The sequence below is a fragment of the Peromyscus californicus genome, unplaced genomic scaffold, assembly GCF_007827085.1.
Source record: "Peromyscus californicus insignis strain IS unplaced genomic scaffold, ASM782708v3 Scaffold_7__1_contigs__length_154581171, whole genome shotgun sequence".
NCBI lineage: Eukaryota > Metazoa > Chordata > Mammalia > Rodentia > Cricetidae > Peromyscus > Peromyscus californicus.
In genome coordinates, this window is record NW_026294595.1 from 76,710,966 (window position 1) to 76,724,238 (window position 13,273).

General features: G+C 45.1%; 1 protein-coding gene across 11 annotated transcripts in view; it reads right to left on the reverse strand.

Annotated features, from left to right (window-relative positions):
- The window catches only part of Prr5l (proline rich 5 like), a 190,133-nt gene that overhangs the window by 120,924 nt on the left and 55,936 nt on the right, over window positions 1–13,273 (reverse strand). The window contains exon 2 of one of the 11 annotated variants that reach the window (XM_052726440.1): window positions 6,175–6,256. The exons of the other annotated variants lie outside the window; for them this stretch is intronic. The gene's annotated coding sequence lies outside the window, so the exon portion shown is untranslated. The remainder of the gene's footprint in view (window positions 1–6,174; window positions 6,257–13,273) is intronic. 11 annotated transcript variants of the gene reach the window in all.

Consider the following 13,273-nt stretch of genomic DNA (forward strand, 5'->3'; position numbering starts at 1 on the left):
CAGGGAAGGGGAAGTGTTCAATGAGCATCTTCAGTTTATAGCTTGCGGGTACCACGCCACAGACCCGCAGCAGCCATAACTCTTCCTGCCTCTGACCCATGGAGGTTGCCAAGTGTGACTCTCCCTCAAGCACCAGAATATTAAAATGGCTCCATTTCTGGAGGCTGTCAAGCAAAATTCATTTCTCTTGGTACAACAGGCTCCATTTGTCATACTATGAACTGGGTCCCCCAGGGGGCTCAGGTAGCCTGGTGACCACTGTGATGTGAAGATGTTGAGTGTCTCTGTTCCTGTTTGTGACCCAGCCGCACCGCCTCTCCGAAGGCAGTCGGGAGTCCAAATGGTTTGCATTTGTTTATGGGCTAACGTTTCAAGTGAGAGTTAAGACACAGGATGAACAGAATTAAATTCTCTCTCTCTTTTTTTTTCCAAGAGAGATAAGCTTGTCTGTTCACCACAGCTGGCTCTGAAAGTCCCCAAAGACACTGCCAAGTCTCACTTGGTCCTTTCACTACCCTGCTCTCAGCTCAAGTTCAACTTTGCTCAGAGCAAGAGTAAGAACAGCTTTTTCCTGCTGGCCTGCTGTTTGCCTAGGAAAAGGGCTCCGTGGTTGAAGTTGTCAGTGTGTGGGCCTTAGGTCTCAGAAGGCATCAAGGCAGGTCCCCTATCTGCTCTCTGTCCTTGTAAAGCAGGGGCACACACTGCAAGGCCGGCAGAGAGGTAGTAGTACAGGACTTTGAAACAGACTCGGAAGCCGAAATGCCAGGTACTGCGACCCAGCACTGACTATTAATGTCCTCCTCAGTTTCCTGGGGAGAATAACAGTACCTCTTCACTGTGGCGCACAGCGTTAAATACAAGTGCACTCTGTACCATTATTGTCATTTGAGGCAGCCCAGTAAGGAAAACTAATGTGGTTGCAGGTGTTCCAGCACAACGGAGAAGAAGAAACTGTGCTGCCCCAGACACAGCATGCTGCACTTGACATGGCAGCCTGAGCCCACGGGCAGGCCAACCCGCAATTCCCAACGCCTTTCACATGTTCCCAGAGCAGCCCCAAATCCAGACTCTGCAACAGGTTCCAGTGTGTAAACACTGACAATAAAACTCTGGATTGAACTAAACACAGCGTGGGAGTCAGGATCGAGCCAGATGCTGTGGCTGCTGCCTTGGCTCAGGGTCACTCCATCCTGCCACCACCAAGTGTTGGATATGAGCTCTGTAACCCGAAGATAAACAGAGCCTCCTGATGAATTTCATCTCTCTCTCTCTCTTTCTCTGCCTGTCTTTCTTTCTTTCTTTTTCAGCTTTTCAAGGTAGGGTTTCCCTGTGTAGCTCTCGCTGTCCAGGAACTTGCTTTTTATCCAGGCTGGCCTCAAACTAAGATGCTGTGGGATGGTCTGTATGTCAAATGTGTTGCTCTGATTGGTCAATAAATAAATCACTGATTGGCCAGTGGCCAGGCAGGAAGTATAGGTGTGACTAACAGAGAGGAGAACTGAGAGAACAGGAAGGCAGAGAGAGACACTGCCAGCCACCGCCATGACAAGCCGCATGTGAAGATGCCAGTAAGCCACAAGCCATGTGGCAAGGTATAGATTAATAGAAATGGATTAATTTAAGCTGTAAGAACAGTTAGCAAGAAGCCTGCCACGGCCATACAGTTTGTAACCAATATAAGTCTCTGTGTTTACTTGGTTGGGTCTGAGTGGCTGTGGGACTGGCGGGTGAGAGAGATTTGCCCTGACCTTTGGCCGGACAGGAAAACTCTAGCTACACTAAGAGATCCTTCTTCTGCCTCCCACATGCTGGAATTAAAGAGGTGCTACCATGCCTGAATTCTTTTAGTTATAGCCGAAGTCAGATTTGATTGTTAAAAGGGAAGTGAGGACCGAGATTGATGGCTGAGCTGCTAATGAAGCTGGCAATGGCCTGTAGTAGCCAGGGTCAAGGGCATCCCATCCCAAGAAAGCTTCATGTTGGGGTAGAGTGGCAGGCATAGTTTTTATGATGGAAGTCAGCAGATCTTTGAGTCATGGGATCATCCTTCTTTTCTAATCACCCTTTTAACGTAGTAAGAGCCGGTGCTCAGGATTAGGTCCTGACTCCACCCCTTCCTGGCTGTGTGACTTTGGGTAAGCAACTTGCTCTCTCTGTGCATCATTTATACCTGTACAAGTCAATGTGCTTTCAGACAAAAGTTCTGTGGGCACAAGGGCACTAAAGTCAAGTTGTTACAGGGGTGGGAGTGAACATGGGAAACAGTGACAAGCTCCACGTTTTCAGGAACAATAAGGAAGAGAGCTTAAAGGGACAGATTTCAGAACTGCGGGTAGGTGACAGAATTTTGGAAATTTTGGAAAGCTGCTTGATTGAAAAGGGCTCTCAATACAAACTCCTGGATAGGCCCCCTTCCTTATCTTTTTTTTTTTTTTTTTGGTTTTTTGAGGCAGGGTTTCTCTGTGTAGCTTTGGAGCCTGTCCAGGAACTTGCTTTGTAGACCAGTCTGGCCTCGAACTCATAGAGATCTGCCTGCCTCTGCCTCCCAAGTGCTGGGATTAAAGGCGTGTGCCACCACCGCCCGGCCTCCCTTCCTTATCTTTAACAAAACATCTATTATAGGGGGCTAGCAAGACAGCTCCATGGATAATGGCACCTGCCACCACTCGACGACCTGAGTTCAATCCTGGGAACCGCATGATTGGAAGGAGAGAACCAACTACTACAAGTTTTCCTGTGGCACAAAATAAATAAGTGTAAAAAAAAACTGCTATATTGGCCCCAAAGGGACTCTACTTCCCTGTCTCTCTTGATTGAATGTTGCCATGTGACAGGTTGAGCTTGAGGGAAAGTCCTATGTACAAACTCAGACGTGGTGGCTGGAATGTCGGCAGTCATCTCAGCTCATGAGGGAGGGCTCTCCTTTCTGCTGAGCCTGACTAAGGTTATTAGTAGGAGCACAGATGAGGACTTGTTTGCATGTGTATGGGTAAGTTACCAGGGGCTACACCACCGGAGACAATGTCCTTCCCTCCTTAAGCAATCATTAACTGTCCATAAATCTTCAGGGAGGCACAGGGCCCTTGGAAGCCTCTCCCTTGTCCATGACGGAATGCTAATAGGCCCAATCTTGTGCAAGGGATCACAGCTGAAAGTTCAAGAGGGCAGCAGGCATGTCACACCAGGAAGACATCATCTCACAGCACTCCACCACACCCTCCGGCTCTTACGTTCCTTCTGAACCCCCTTCCAAGATGCTCCCTGAGAACTGGAGTGGGTGATGTAGATGTCCCAGCTGTGACCGAGAGTTCAATAGTCACTTACTCTCAACTCTCCGTCCAGCTGTGGGTCTCTGCAGTAACCCCCACCCACTGCACACAGAAGCCTCTCTCACCAAACCAACAGCTGCACTGTAGTCTGTAAGCATGAACATTTAGGAAGCAATTTGATGAGCACAGTATCCATTTATCAGAGCATGGGGCCAGCAAGATGGCTTAGGGGATGAAAGTGTTGGCTGTGCAAGTCTGGTGAGCTGAGTTTGATCTTAGGAACCCAAGTAAAGGTTGCAAGAGAGAACCAACTTCACAAAGTGCTACTCTGACCTCCACCTGTCGGGCATGCACTCCTATATATATCACACAACACACACACACACACACACACACACACACACACACACACACACACACGCACACACTTTGTTTTTTAAGCAGTGTCTTTCTCACTAGGGCCTATGATCCCTCTAGCCACAGCTTTCAACCATTCTTGCCGTACTATACGTGAATTCCCTCCCGGGACAAGGGCCTCAAATACAACCAGAAAGTGACCTGCTATCCTTTCAGCAGTCATGCCGCGATTGCGCATGTGAGCTCCTTGCGCCTGTTGAGTTGGTAAAACAGCACGCAGGGTCCATAGCTCAGGGAGACCGTTGAGGACAGTTCTCCCAGCAAGCTTCCTAGCATCTTCCAGCACCAGGCGAAACAACGGACAGGTAGGAAGCTTCCAGTTCAGCCCCCACTTGATTTCCTTATGTTTTGCAACCAAAGCCTGGACTGTCTTCAGCCACAGGGTCTCACCGTCTGGTTCTGGTTGACAGTCAGCAGCAGTGGCGGTAGCTGAGGCAGGATTTTGAGGATCACAGAAGAGGAAGGAACTGAACTTTTGAGTGACTCTTACTAGTGGTAGGCAGACCGCCTCCAGACTTACTCAGGAGAGAAAGGAAGTTCTTGGCTATACACTAATGTTTTGATCTAGTCTTAACTTATGACTGAACTTACTCCTAACTGAAAAACAATCCCCTGACTGTTCTTTAACCCCGAGTGGGATGCAACCGTCAAGGTCTATGAACAGACAAGTAGCAAACTGAAAAAGCGATGCAGACTGGTATGGCGCACAACAGTACAGCAGCAACTTCACAGTAATGAAGGTGGGATGGAGAATTCAGAAGCAGAGCCCTGGGAGGGGAGGCCAAGTGCAGTCATCAAGATGAGAAATATAAATGAACAAGGGCTGAAAACTGTTTGGGGACCCATCTTATGAACTGGATGTTGTTGTTGTTGTTGAAGAAGTTAAAAAACATACACAAATATTGTCTTGATCCATTTACAAAATATCTTAGATTGAGTAATTTTTAAATGGGTAGTAATCAGTTGTTCACAGTTCTGGAGCCTGGAAGTTCAAGGTCAAGGGGCCGGCAGATGCAGTGCTGGGTCGATGGGGGAAGAGTCAAGCAGGCTCCTTCCAGCCCCTTGGTAGGGGCTCTAATCCACTTGTTTAACCCCCAGTCATCCAATCACCACCTTGGTTCTTAATACTGTTGCTCTGGAAGTCAGAATCTAACATGCAGATCTGGGAGGACACCATAGAGCACAGATAATGTATATCAGATCCAAAGGACATCCCATCTTCCCTAAAAGGTCAGGCCCAATGACTTGGTCCAAAGTTGAGTCAGCTCAAACTGGACTACAGAAAGATTTCTGGTTGTCAGATAAAAGCTAACACTCCTTTCCACCAAATGGAGTCATTTCCCTTGCCTCTGGCAGAAGGGACATATGGCTCTGTATTGACATATACCAGAAGTGGTTCCATATCAAAGCCCACATTGGCCTCCAGGCTCCTTTAGCCCCTGTCTTAGTTGGGGTTTCTATTGCTGTGAAGAGACTTCATGACCACAGCAACTCTTATAAAGGAAAAACATTTAATTAGAGCAGCTTACATTTCCATTATCATCATGGCAGGAAGCAAGATAGCACGCAGTCAGACACAGTGCTGGAGCTGAGAGTACTTACATCTTGGCCTGTAGGCAACAGGAAGTGGTCTACCTCATTAGGTGTTGCTTGAGCATAGGAAACCTCAAAGCCTACCACCACAGTGACACACTTCCTCCAACAAGGCCATGCCTCCTAATAACGCCACCCCCTTTGTGGGGGGCATTTTTCTTCAAATTACCACAAGAAGTTTAATCCATTATCATCATGGTGCAACACGGTAGAGTGCAGGCAGACATGATGCTGGAGAAGGAGCTGAAAGTCCTACATCCTGACCTGGAGGCAACCGGAAGTGGTCTGAGACACTGGGCATGGCTTGAGCATATACAAGACTTCAAAGCCTGCCTCCACAGTGACACATTTCCTCCAACAAGGCCATACACACTCCAACAAAGTCACATCTCCTAATAGTGCCACTCTCTATGAGCTTATGAGACCAATTACATTCAAACCACCACAGGCCCCATTCATCTGTACTTGTTCCACACCTCATCCTGGCCCTTCTCACCTCCTCCTCTACCCTAAACTCCCAGGCTGCTTCAGCTGCTTCCCTCCCCACAGCTGCTCATCCTCCTTATAACTTGCATGATATTTTTCATAGCCGGCTTCCTTAGCCCTGGCCATGTCTAGTCTGCTTCTTTTTCTCTCTGCTCTGGACTCTTCTAAATGCCTCTAGCTGTTCTCCCCCCAAATCAGCCATTTTTGTTGGTTTCTTTACTGCTCCCCCACTTATAGTGCATTTCAATAATACTGAGAAAAGTCATGTATTTTTATCAGTCTGTCTTAAATTGACAGGTGAGATGGCTGGAGCTGGAGCAGAGACTACTACACAACATAGTGAGATATTTTTAAATGATGCAGTAATTTCCATGCTCAGGTTGTGCTGAAGGTTAAGTAAGGTACTCACGCTTTTACAGATGTTCACTATGTGGTACAAAGTGCCAGGGATACAGTGATGGACCAAACCACCAGGGAGCAGAGGTGTATGTCTAGTGAGTAAGAAGAATAATAAGAAAGTGATGAGATGGTTTCTGCAGTTATGGTGGCTGGGTAGTAAGGTGAAGCCTGGTTAGTGGAAATATCTCAGTGGTGGGCAAGAACTCTACCCAGAGATTAGATCATAAATATTTATGTTTATAACAGTTGTATATTTATAACATCTTAGAAAAATACATTTCCCCGTAGGTGATGATGAAATTTATTCATTCAACAAACATTCCTTCAGTCCCTACTAGGTATTATCTTAAGCATCTCAAAGAGCGAAGCAGAAAAATTCCTGACCCACATAGTTTGTTTTTGTAAATATATTTGTTTAAAATTAGAATCTATCTTATTAAATAAACTATGTGGGTGGCTAGGGAAAACTGCATGATACAAGCTATGAGTGGACTGGGCTGAGTCACCCCCCCAGAGGGGAGGTGCTGTGTGGGCTGCCGCTCTCTCCAGGAACTGAGATCTACTTCTCTTCCTCCCTCCCTCCCTCCCTCCTTCCCTCCCTTCCTTCTTCTCTCTCTCTCCCTTCCTTCCTTCCTTCCTTCCTTCTTTCCTTCCTTCCTTCCTTCCTTCCTTCCTCCTGTTCTTCTTTCTTCCAGGTACACTAACCTCTTCTGTTCACATTTCCAGTCTTCTATTTGTTTCTTCAACAAAATAAGAGTATTTCCTTTACAAAATTATGAGAGCCCACTGATGATCGAAATCACTGAGGCAAAGCTTCACTAATCAAGGGCACATTGTATAAAGAAATAAGAATAAATAAATGCTTTCATGTTTACTCGTGGTACAGTTGGCTGAGCAGGTATTGCCCAGTGGAGAACCTAGGCTTTTGAATCTGTTACTGCCCTATAATTATCCCATCAAAGCCCTGCTGTAAGTAGCCTCCATTGTATCTGCGTTCAAAATCAATACCACACACTCGAGAATAACCTGCAGAGCAACACTGCCTGTCCTGCCCATTAAAGGAACAATGTAAACACATCATAGCACGCAGCTGCTGTCCCCTGAGCCTGTTACACACACACACACACACACACACACACACACACACACACACACACACACACGTCCTGTTCCAACTCAGTAATTCAGTCCCCCTCACAGGGAAATAGCAACTGATGAACTTTCCAGTGACGTTTATGGCTGTGGGCTTTGCTTACTCTGCTTCCTACCCCAGCACTGAGGCAATATTTACAGGAAGACTTCAGCTCCTCACATAGGTAGTGAGTTAAATGAAGATTTGGAGTGGAGAATAAATGATTCAGTGAAATATGAACTGCTGAGCATGCATTCTAGTAATGGAGCGCTTGCCTGACATGCACCAACACACCAGCAGCATTCCATTTTTAGATACGAGAAAACAGCATTCATTCCAAACGTACTGACTGGGGATGCAGAGATGGCTCAGCAGCTAAGAGCACTTGCCTCTCTTTCAGAGGACCTAGGTTCAGTTCCCAGCACCCTCCTCAAGTGGCTCACAACTACCCGCAACTCCAGCTCCAGGGGATCTGATGACTCCTTCAGGCCTCCAAGGGCACTGTGCACATATGTGGTGCACATGCATACAGTAGGCACTTATGCACACACATAAAAAGTCTTTAAAATATACTGTATGTTCTGAGTTTTATACATAAAGCCTTCTAAAGACCACTACAACCAAGGTTGAGAACCTTTCTGTTATCCATCACCACCACCATCAGACACCCTATGCCTCTGCAATTCCCCTCCTCACTCCCCTGACACCAAGCCACTGTGTTATAAGTTCTATTGGCTGCTTTCACTTCCCAGAACTTTAAATTGAGTCATAAAGTACGTACTCTTTTGTGTCTGGCTTCTTTCACCATGTATAATTATTTTGCTGTATCAAGTCCATTCCTTTTTATTACCAAGTTGAATCTTCTTCTACATATTCACTACCGCTGACTTAGCCAGTTCACCAGTTGATAGACATTTGGTAGGGAGCCTAGTTCACCATTTAGGGCTAGCGTGAACCAAACTGCTACCAACATTTACAGAGACTTTTAGAACCCCGAGTAAATACGTGGGAGATAACTGGCTAGACGTTTGGTGAGAGACCAGGCAGCATGAGTGAGCACTCGGTACTTATTTGACACTCTTGGAGGATTTGCACACTAGTTGATTCACATCCTCACCAAGATCTGAACTGTCAGTCCTTTGAATTTTAGATATTATGATGGACTCTTGGTGAGCTGCCTCCATTTTTATATGAGGAGAAAAACCTTCTATGTTGTGCTTAGTTTGGATTTTCTACTGCTCTCAGACAAAGCCGACTGACTGATCATCCCAAATAGTCAAAGCAAGACAGGAAAGGGAAGGAGTAGCTAGAGGCATCTATGATTCCAGCAAGAGGTGGTGGTGGTTACAGAGGAGAGGCAGGAGACGAGTAGGAGGGCACGGTACTAGGAATATGATGGCTTTAGGATTCGTTAGTGGATTAGTTATGGTGGGTTAAGAAAAATCACTCAGGCTGCAACAGAGGAGCTGGGCTCAGACTCAAGCCTGCTTAATGCCTGAGAAGTCTCCCAGCCACTGCCTTGTCCAAGTCGCACATAGAACTGAGAAGCACATGGCTTTTGGTAGTATACTTGTGTGTACCTATGTTTGTTACAGGAGGATATTCTCAGTAGGAGCAAGGCGGAAGTGTGAATGATGAGGGGTTCTTTGTATCATTGTTATAGACTATGTTGTTACTAAACGATGATTGTTACCTATTTCTATGTGTAGTTCTCTTAACTTTAAGTCTATGGGAGAAAAAAACCAAACACCGAGCAAGAATGAGCCTGTCTGTATTAGTCTCTTGTGTTCTTTCTGTCATAAAGTACCAGACAATAACAACGTATGGAATGAAGGAAGGAAGGAAGGGTTTATTTGGCTCAAATTTTGAGGATATAATCCACCACAGTTCAGGAAGTCATGGTGGCCAGAATATGAAGTACCCAGACACACTGCATCCTGTCAGGAAACAGAGAGCAGTGAATTCTGGGGCTTACTCTACTTATTCATTTTCCCTTTTCATTCATTCATTCCCTTCCCATTTCATATCACCATGGGACAGTGCCATCCATAGTCATGGTGGATCTTCCCGCCTTGCTTAAATCTGGGAAATCCTTCAAGTTGACAAAGAAGATGAACTGTCATGTCAACCCTTTATCAACGTGACACCCAAATACGTTACTTTTTTTTTTTAATGGGAAACAAGCTCACGTTTAATTGTGACAATTTAAAATTGTACAAGTTTTTTACATCTGCCCTCCCACCCCATATTTAGACTCTTAAAATGACAGGAAAACATCACCAATCACAGGCTGAGTGGGTTTAATAAGATTACCCCTTCAGTTCCTATATGAAGCACCCAATATTCCTTAAAACACCAATGAGACCTGGCAGTGGCCAACAGTAAATTTCATCTTTCAGGGTTAAGAAGTTCAGATCTTCTGAGCATTCCGTGATGCAGCGGCACTTGTCCAGAACTGGTACTACCCCGGAGTTGGGGAACTTAAACTGTACCAGTGAAAAAAGCTGTTTCCCCTTCAAGGGGAAGAAAGAAAATGACTCCTCAACACCCAGCCAGTTTGCCTGAGTCTATCTGTCCCATTTCTTCAGGCTCTTTTTTTCTTTTCTTTTTTTCCTTCCTTTCCTTTTCTGCAGCAGAGCAAGAGAGACCAAAACCTAACCTGAGTTACAAGAAAACAAGACAGTGATGGCTATAGAGGGAGTGGCTTGGAGCAACTGGAATGCTCCTTTACCTCCAACATCCAATGTATGTGCTTCACAGAAAAACAGTAACAACAAATACGTTACTTTTAATCCATAGCTTTCTATCGCTGATCTTCAAAAGCCTGTAGCAGTCTCATAATGCAAAATGTGTTTAATTCATCTGTAAGAGTCCTCCAAGTCTTAACAGTCCCAACACTGTTCAAGTGTCCAAGAAAACTCAGGGCAATCTCTTAAGTCTGAGCCACTCTACAAAAATAATAAAGTTTCATATTTCCAATGTACAATGGCACAGAATAAACAGTCCCACTCTAAAAAGTAGAGGCAGGGGCATGGCTAGGAAAAGCCAGACCAAAGTAAAACCAAAACCCCATCTGAGGTTTGCAGAATTACCTGGCAGAAACAGTGTTGGGTGTTTTCCCCTCCTTTCATCCAGGTCTGTCACCCGCAGCACACATAGCATCTCTCTTGAGTTCATTCCACCCTATGCCTACAGGTTTTCTCCACAGACATTCCGCAGTACCAGTACTACAAACACTCTGAGTTCTCCATAGCAAACAAAGTTTCATCTTCTTAGCTTCACACACTATGTGTCAGGTCCTTCTTGCAGGGAATTCAAACTTGCAACACATTATCTGGCTCAGCGTGTTTCCAGGACCTTGGTGTAAGCCTCCATGACCCTGTAACTCCTGTATTTTGTATCCTGCAAAACCATGTGAACAACCTTGTCAAGTTCCGACAGCTTGGGGTGTTATCTGGCCATCTTCTATCGCAATTATAGTGGCTTCTGTGCGCCTTGGTAGCTAGCCGGGGGAAACACTCCGTAGGCAGTCATTTTCAAGCAGGAAATCCCTTGACTGGCATTCCCGGTTCAGCCTTTCTCTGTTCAGGTAGATCTGCGTTTTTACCACTGCAGCCTTTGATGGGCAGTCTTGCCTGGAAGGCACTTTTCTTACTGTCCTGGTGAAGAGTGAGAAGTCCTCTCCCTGATTGAACTTCACTGTAGCTGCTGTCTCCAAGGTCTCCTTGTTTGCGACTTCAAACTGCTCACAGTCCCTTCCTCACCTCATTTCTTTCTGCTCTATTCTGCTGCTTTCTCCCTGCAAACCTGGATAAGAGCAGTGAGAACTAACCATGCTACAGCCCGTAAGCTTACCACCTTTATATGTCCCATGCAAATGACTTGGTTCACTGGTTTGGAATTCAGCTTCACTCGAATTCTCCAGACATGGGCAGAATTCAGGCAGACTCTGTGCAAGAATATAGAATGTGCTGTAGCCCATTTCCCTAGAATGTCCTTGTTCTCCTCAGGAACACATTCTTTACTACCCGCATTTCTTTTGGTACTCTGGTTTCCCCCAAATCCCACAAGAATGGTCCATTCATTTCCGCTTATGGCATTTTAGGACTTCTGTAGCCTTTAGCCCCCAAGTCTTTCCCATTCCTCCTGTAAACCAGCTCCAAAGACCAATGACCCACATTATCAGCTTTCTCCCAGTAGTTGTCCCACTCCTTGGTGGAATTTTCTATACTAGTTACATTTTTTGTTTTTGTGAAAAAAAAAATGCCTGGTAACAGTAACTTGAAGAGGGAAAGGAGGGTTTGTTTTGGCTCCCAGTTTGAGGGTGTAGTCCATCAGAAGGAAGGAGTGTGACGCAGTTGGTCACGTTCAGTCAGGTATCAGAGAGAGAGAGAGGCTAATTAATGCTCACCCCAGTCCTTTTCCTCTTTTTATTTAGTGTGGTCCATGAGATGGTGCTGCTCACATTCAGAGTGGATCCCTGCTCAGTCAAACCTCACACAGACACAAGTGTGTCTCATCTAATCATGCTGACGATGAAGATTAGCCACCAAGCTACTTGAAGCCAAAAACTAGAATAAAAGCTTTAAATAATTGGTTTATATCTCATCTTTTTTTTTTTTTTTTTTTTTTTTTGAGCTGAGGATCGAACCCAGGGCCTTACGCTTGCTAGGCAAGCGCTCTACCACTGAGCTAAATCCCCAACCCTTAAATCTATTTTTTTTTTTTGAGACCGGGTTTCTGTGTGTAGCTTTGCACCTTTCCTGGAACTCACTCTATAGCCCAGGCAGGCCTCGAACTCACAGAGATCCGCCTGCCTCTGCCTCCCAAGTGCTGGGATTAAAGGCATGCACCACCACTGCCCCGACTATATCTCATCTTTATGACACCCTGTTTTCTGCATTTCACCAGTAAGGAAACTAAGATCCTGAGACACTTAACGGCCTGTTCAAGGTCATATAGCTTGTCAGCGATATAGTTTATGTTTGGAGCTTCACTTTCAAAGAAAATAATGAGATTTGGTCTTTTGGGATTATGATGGGTAGAGATGAGCCCAGGAGGCCTAAAAGTGAACCTAACAGGTTCAGCAACTAGAAACTTTCTTTGAACATTTCAGATACTGTAGTGGTTTCAATGAGAACAGTCACTATAAGTTCATAAGTTGGAATGCTTGGTCTCCAGTTGGTGGAACTGTTTGGTAAGGATAAGGAGGTGTGGCTTTGTTGGAGGAGGTGTCACTAGGGGAAGAGGAGTTTTCTTTGACTCCTGCTTGTGAGTCAGATGCAAGCTCTCAGCTTGGTGTTACTCCAGCACCATGCCTGCCTGCTTGCTGTCTTGTTCCTGATATGATGGTCACAAACTCACCCTCTGAAACTGTAAGCAAGTCCCTAATCAAACACTTTCTCTTATAAGTTGTCTTGGTCATGGTGTCTCCTCACAGCACTAGAACAGTAACTAAGACAGGTAGTTTAAAATTTTATTTTGATCATTTCTCAGCTTTTTAGTTGAGATCAAGTATAAATATTTTGCATACATTAAATAATCCTCCATAAGTTAGCCATACTTGTTTTATAAAGAAAATCTTCTTTTAAAATTTCATTTCTCAGGACTAGAGAGATGACTCAGTGGTTAAGAGTGCATACTGCTCTCCCAAAGGACTTAAGTTCAGCTACCTGTACCCATATCAAGTAGCTCATAACTGCTTGTAACTCTAGCTTCAAGGGACTTGAGACCCTCTTCTGGCCTCCATGGGCACCCACATTCACATGTACACATATAGTCACAAAGACACACACATAAATAATGAAAAATAGTAAATAAATTAGAAATCATAGTTGTTCTTATAACTCAACAACCTAAGAAAGTCAGTCTTTCTGTAGTTATTTATTGCATAACCCACAATCTCTCCTGTCTGCAAAATATGCTGGAGCAATGCTGGCATAGAACCTATGGAAATAGCCAACCAATATCTGATTTG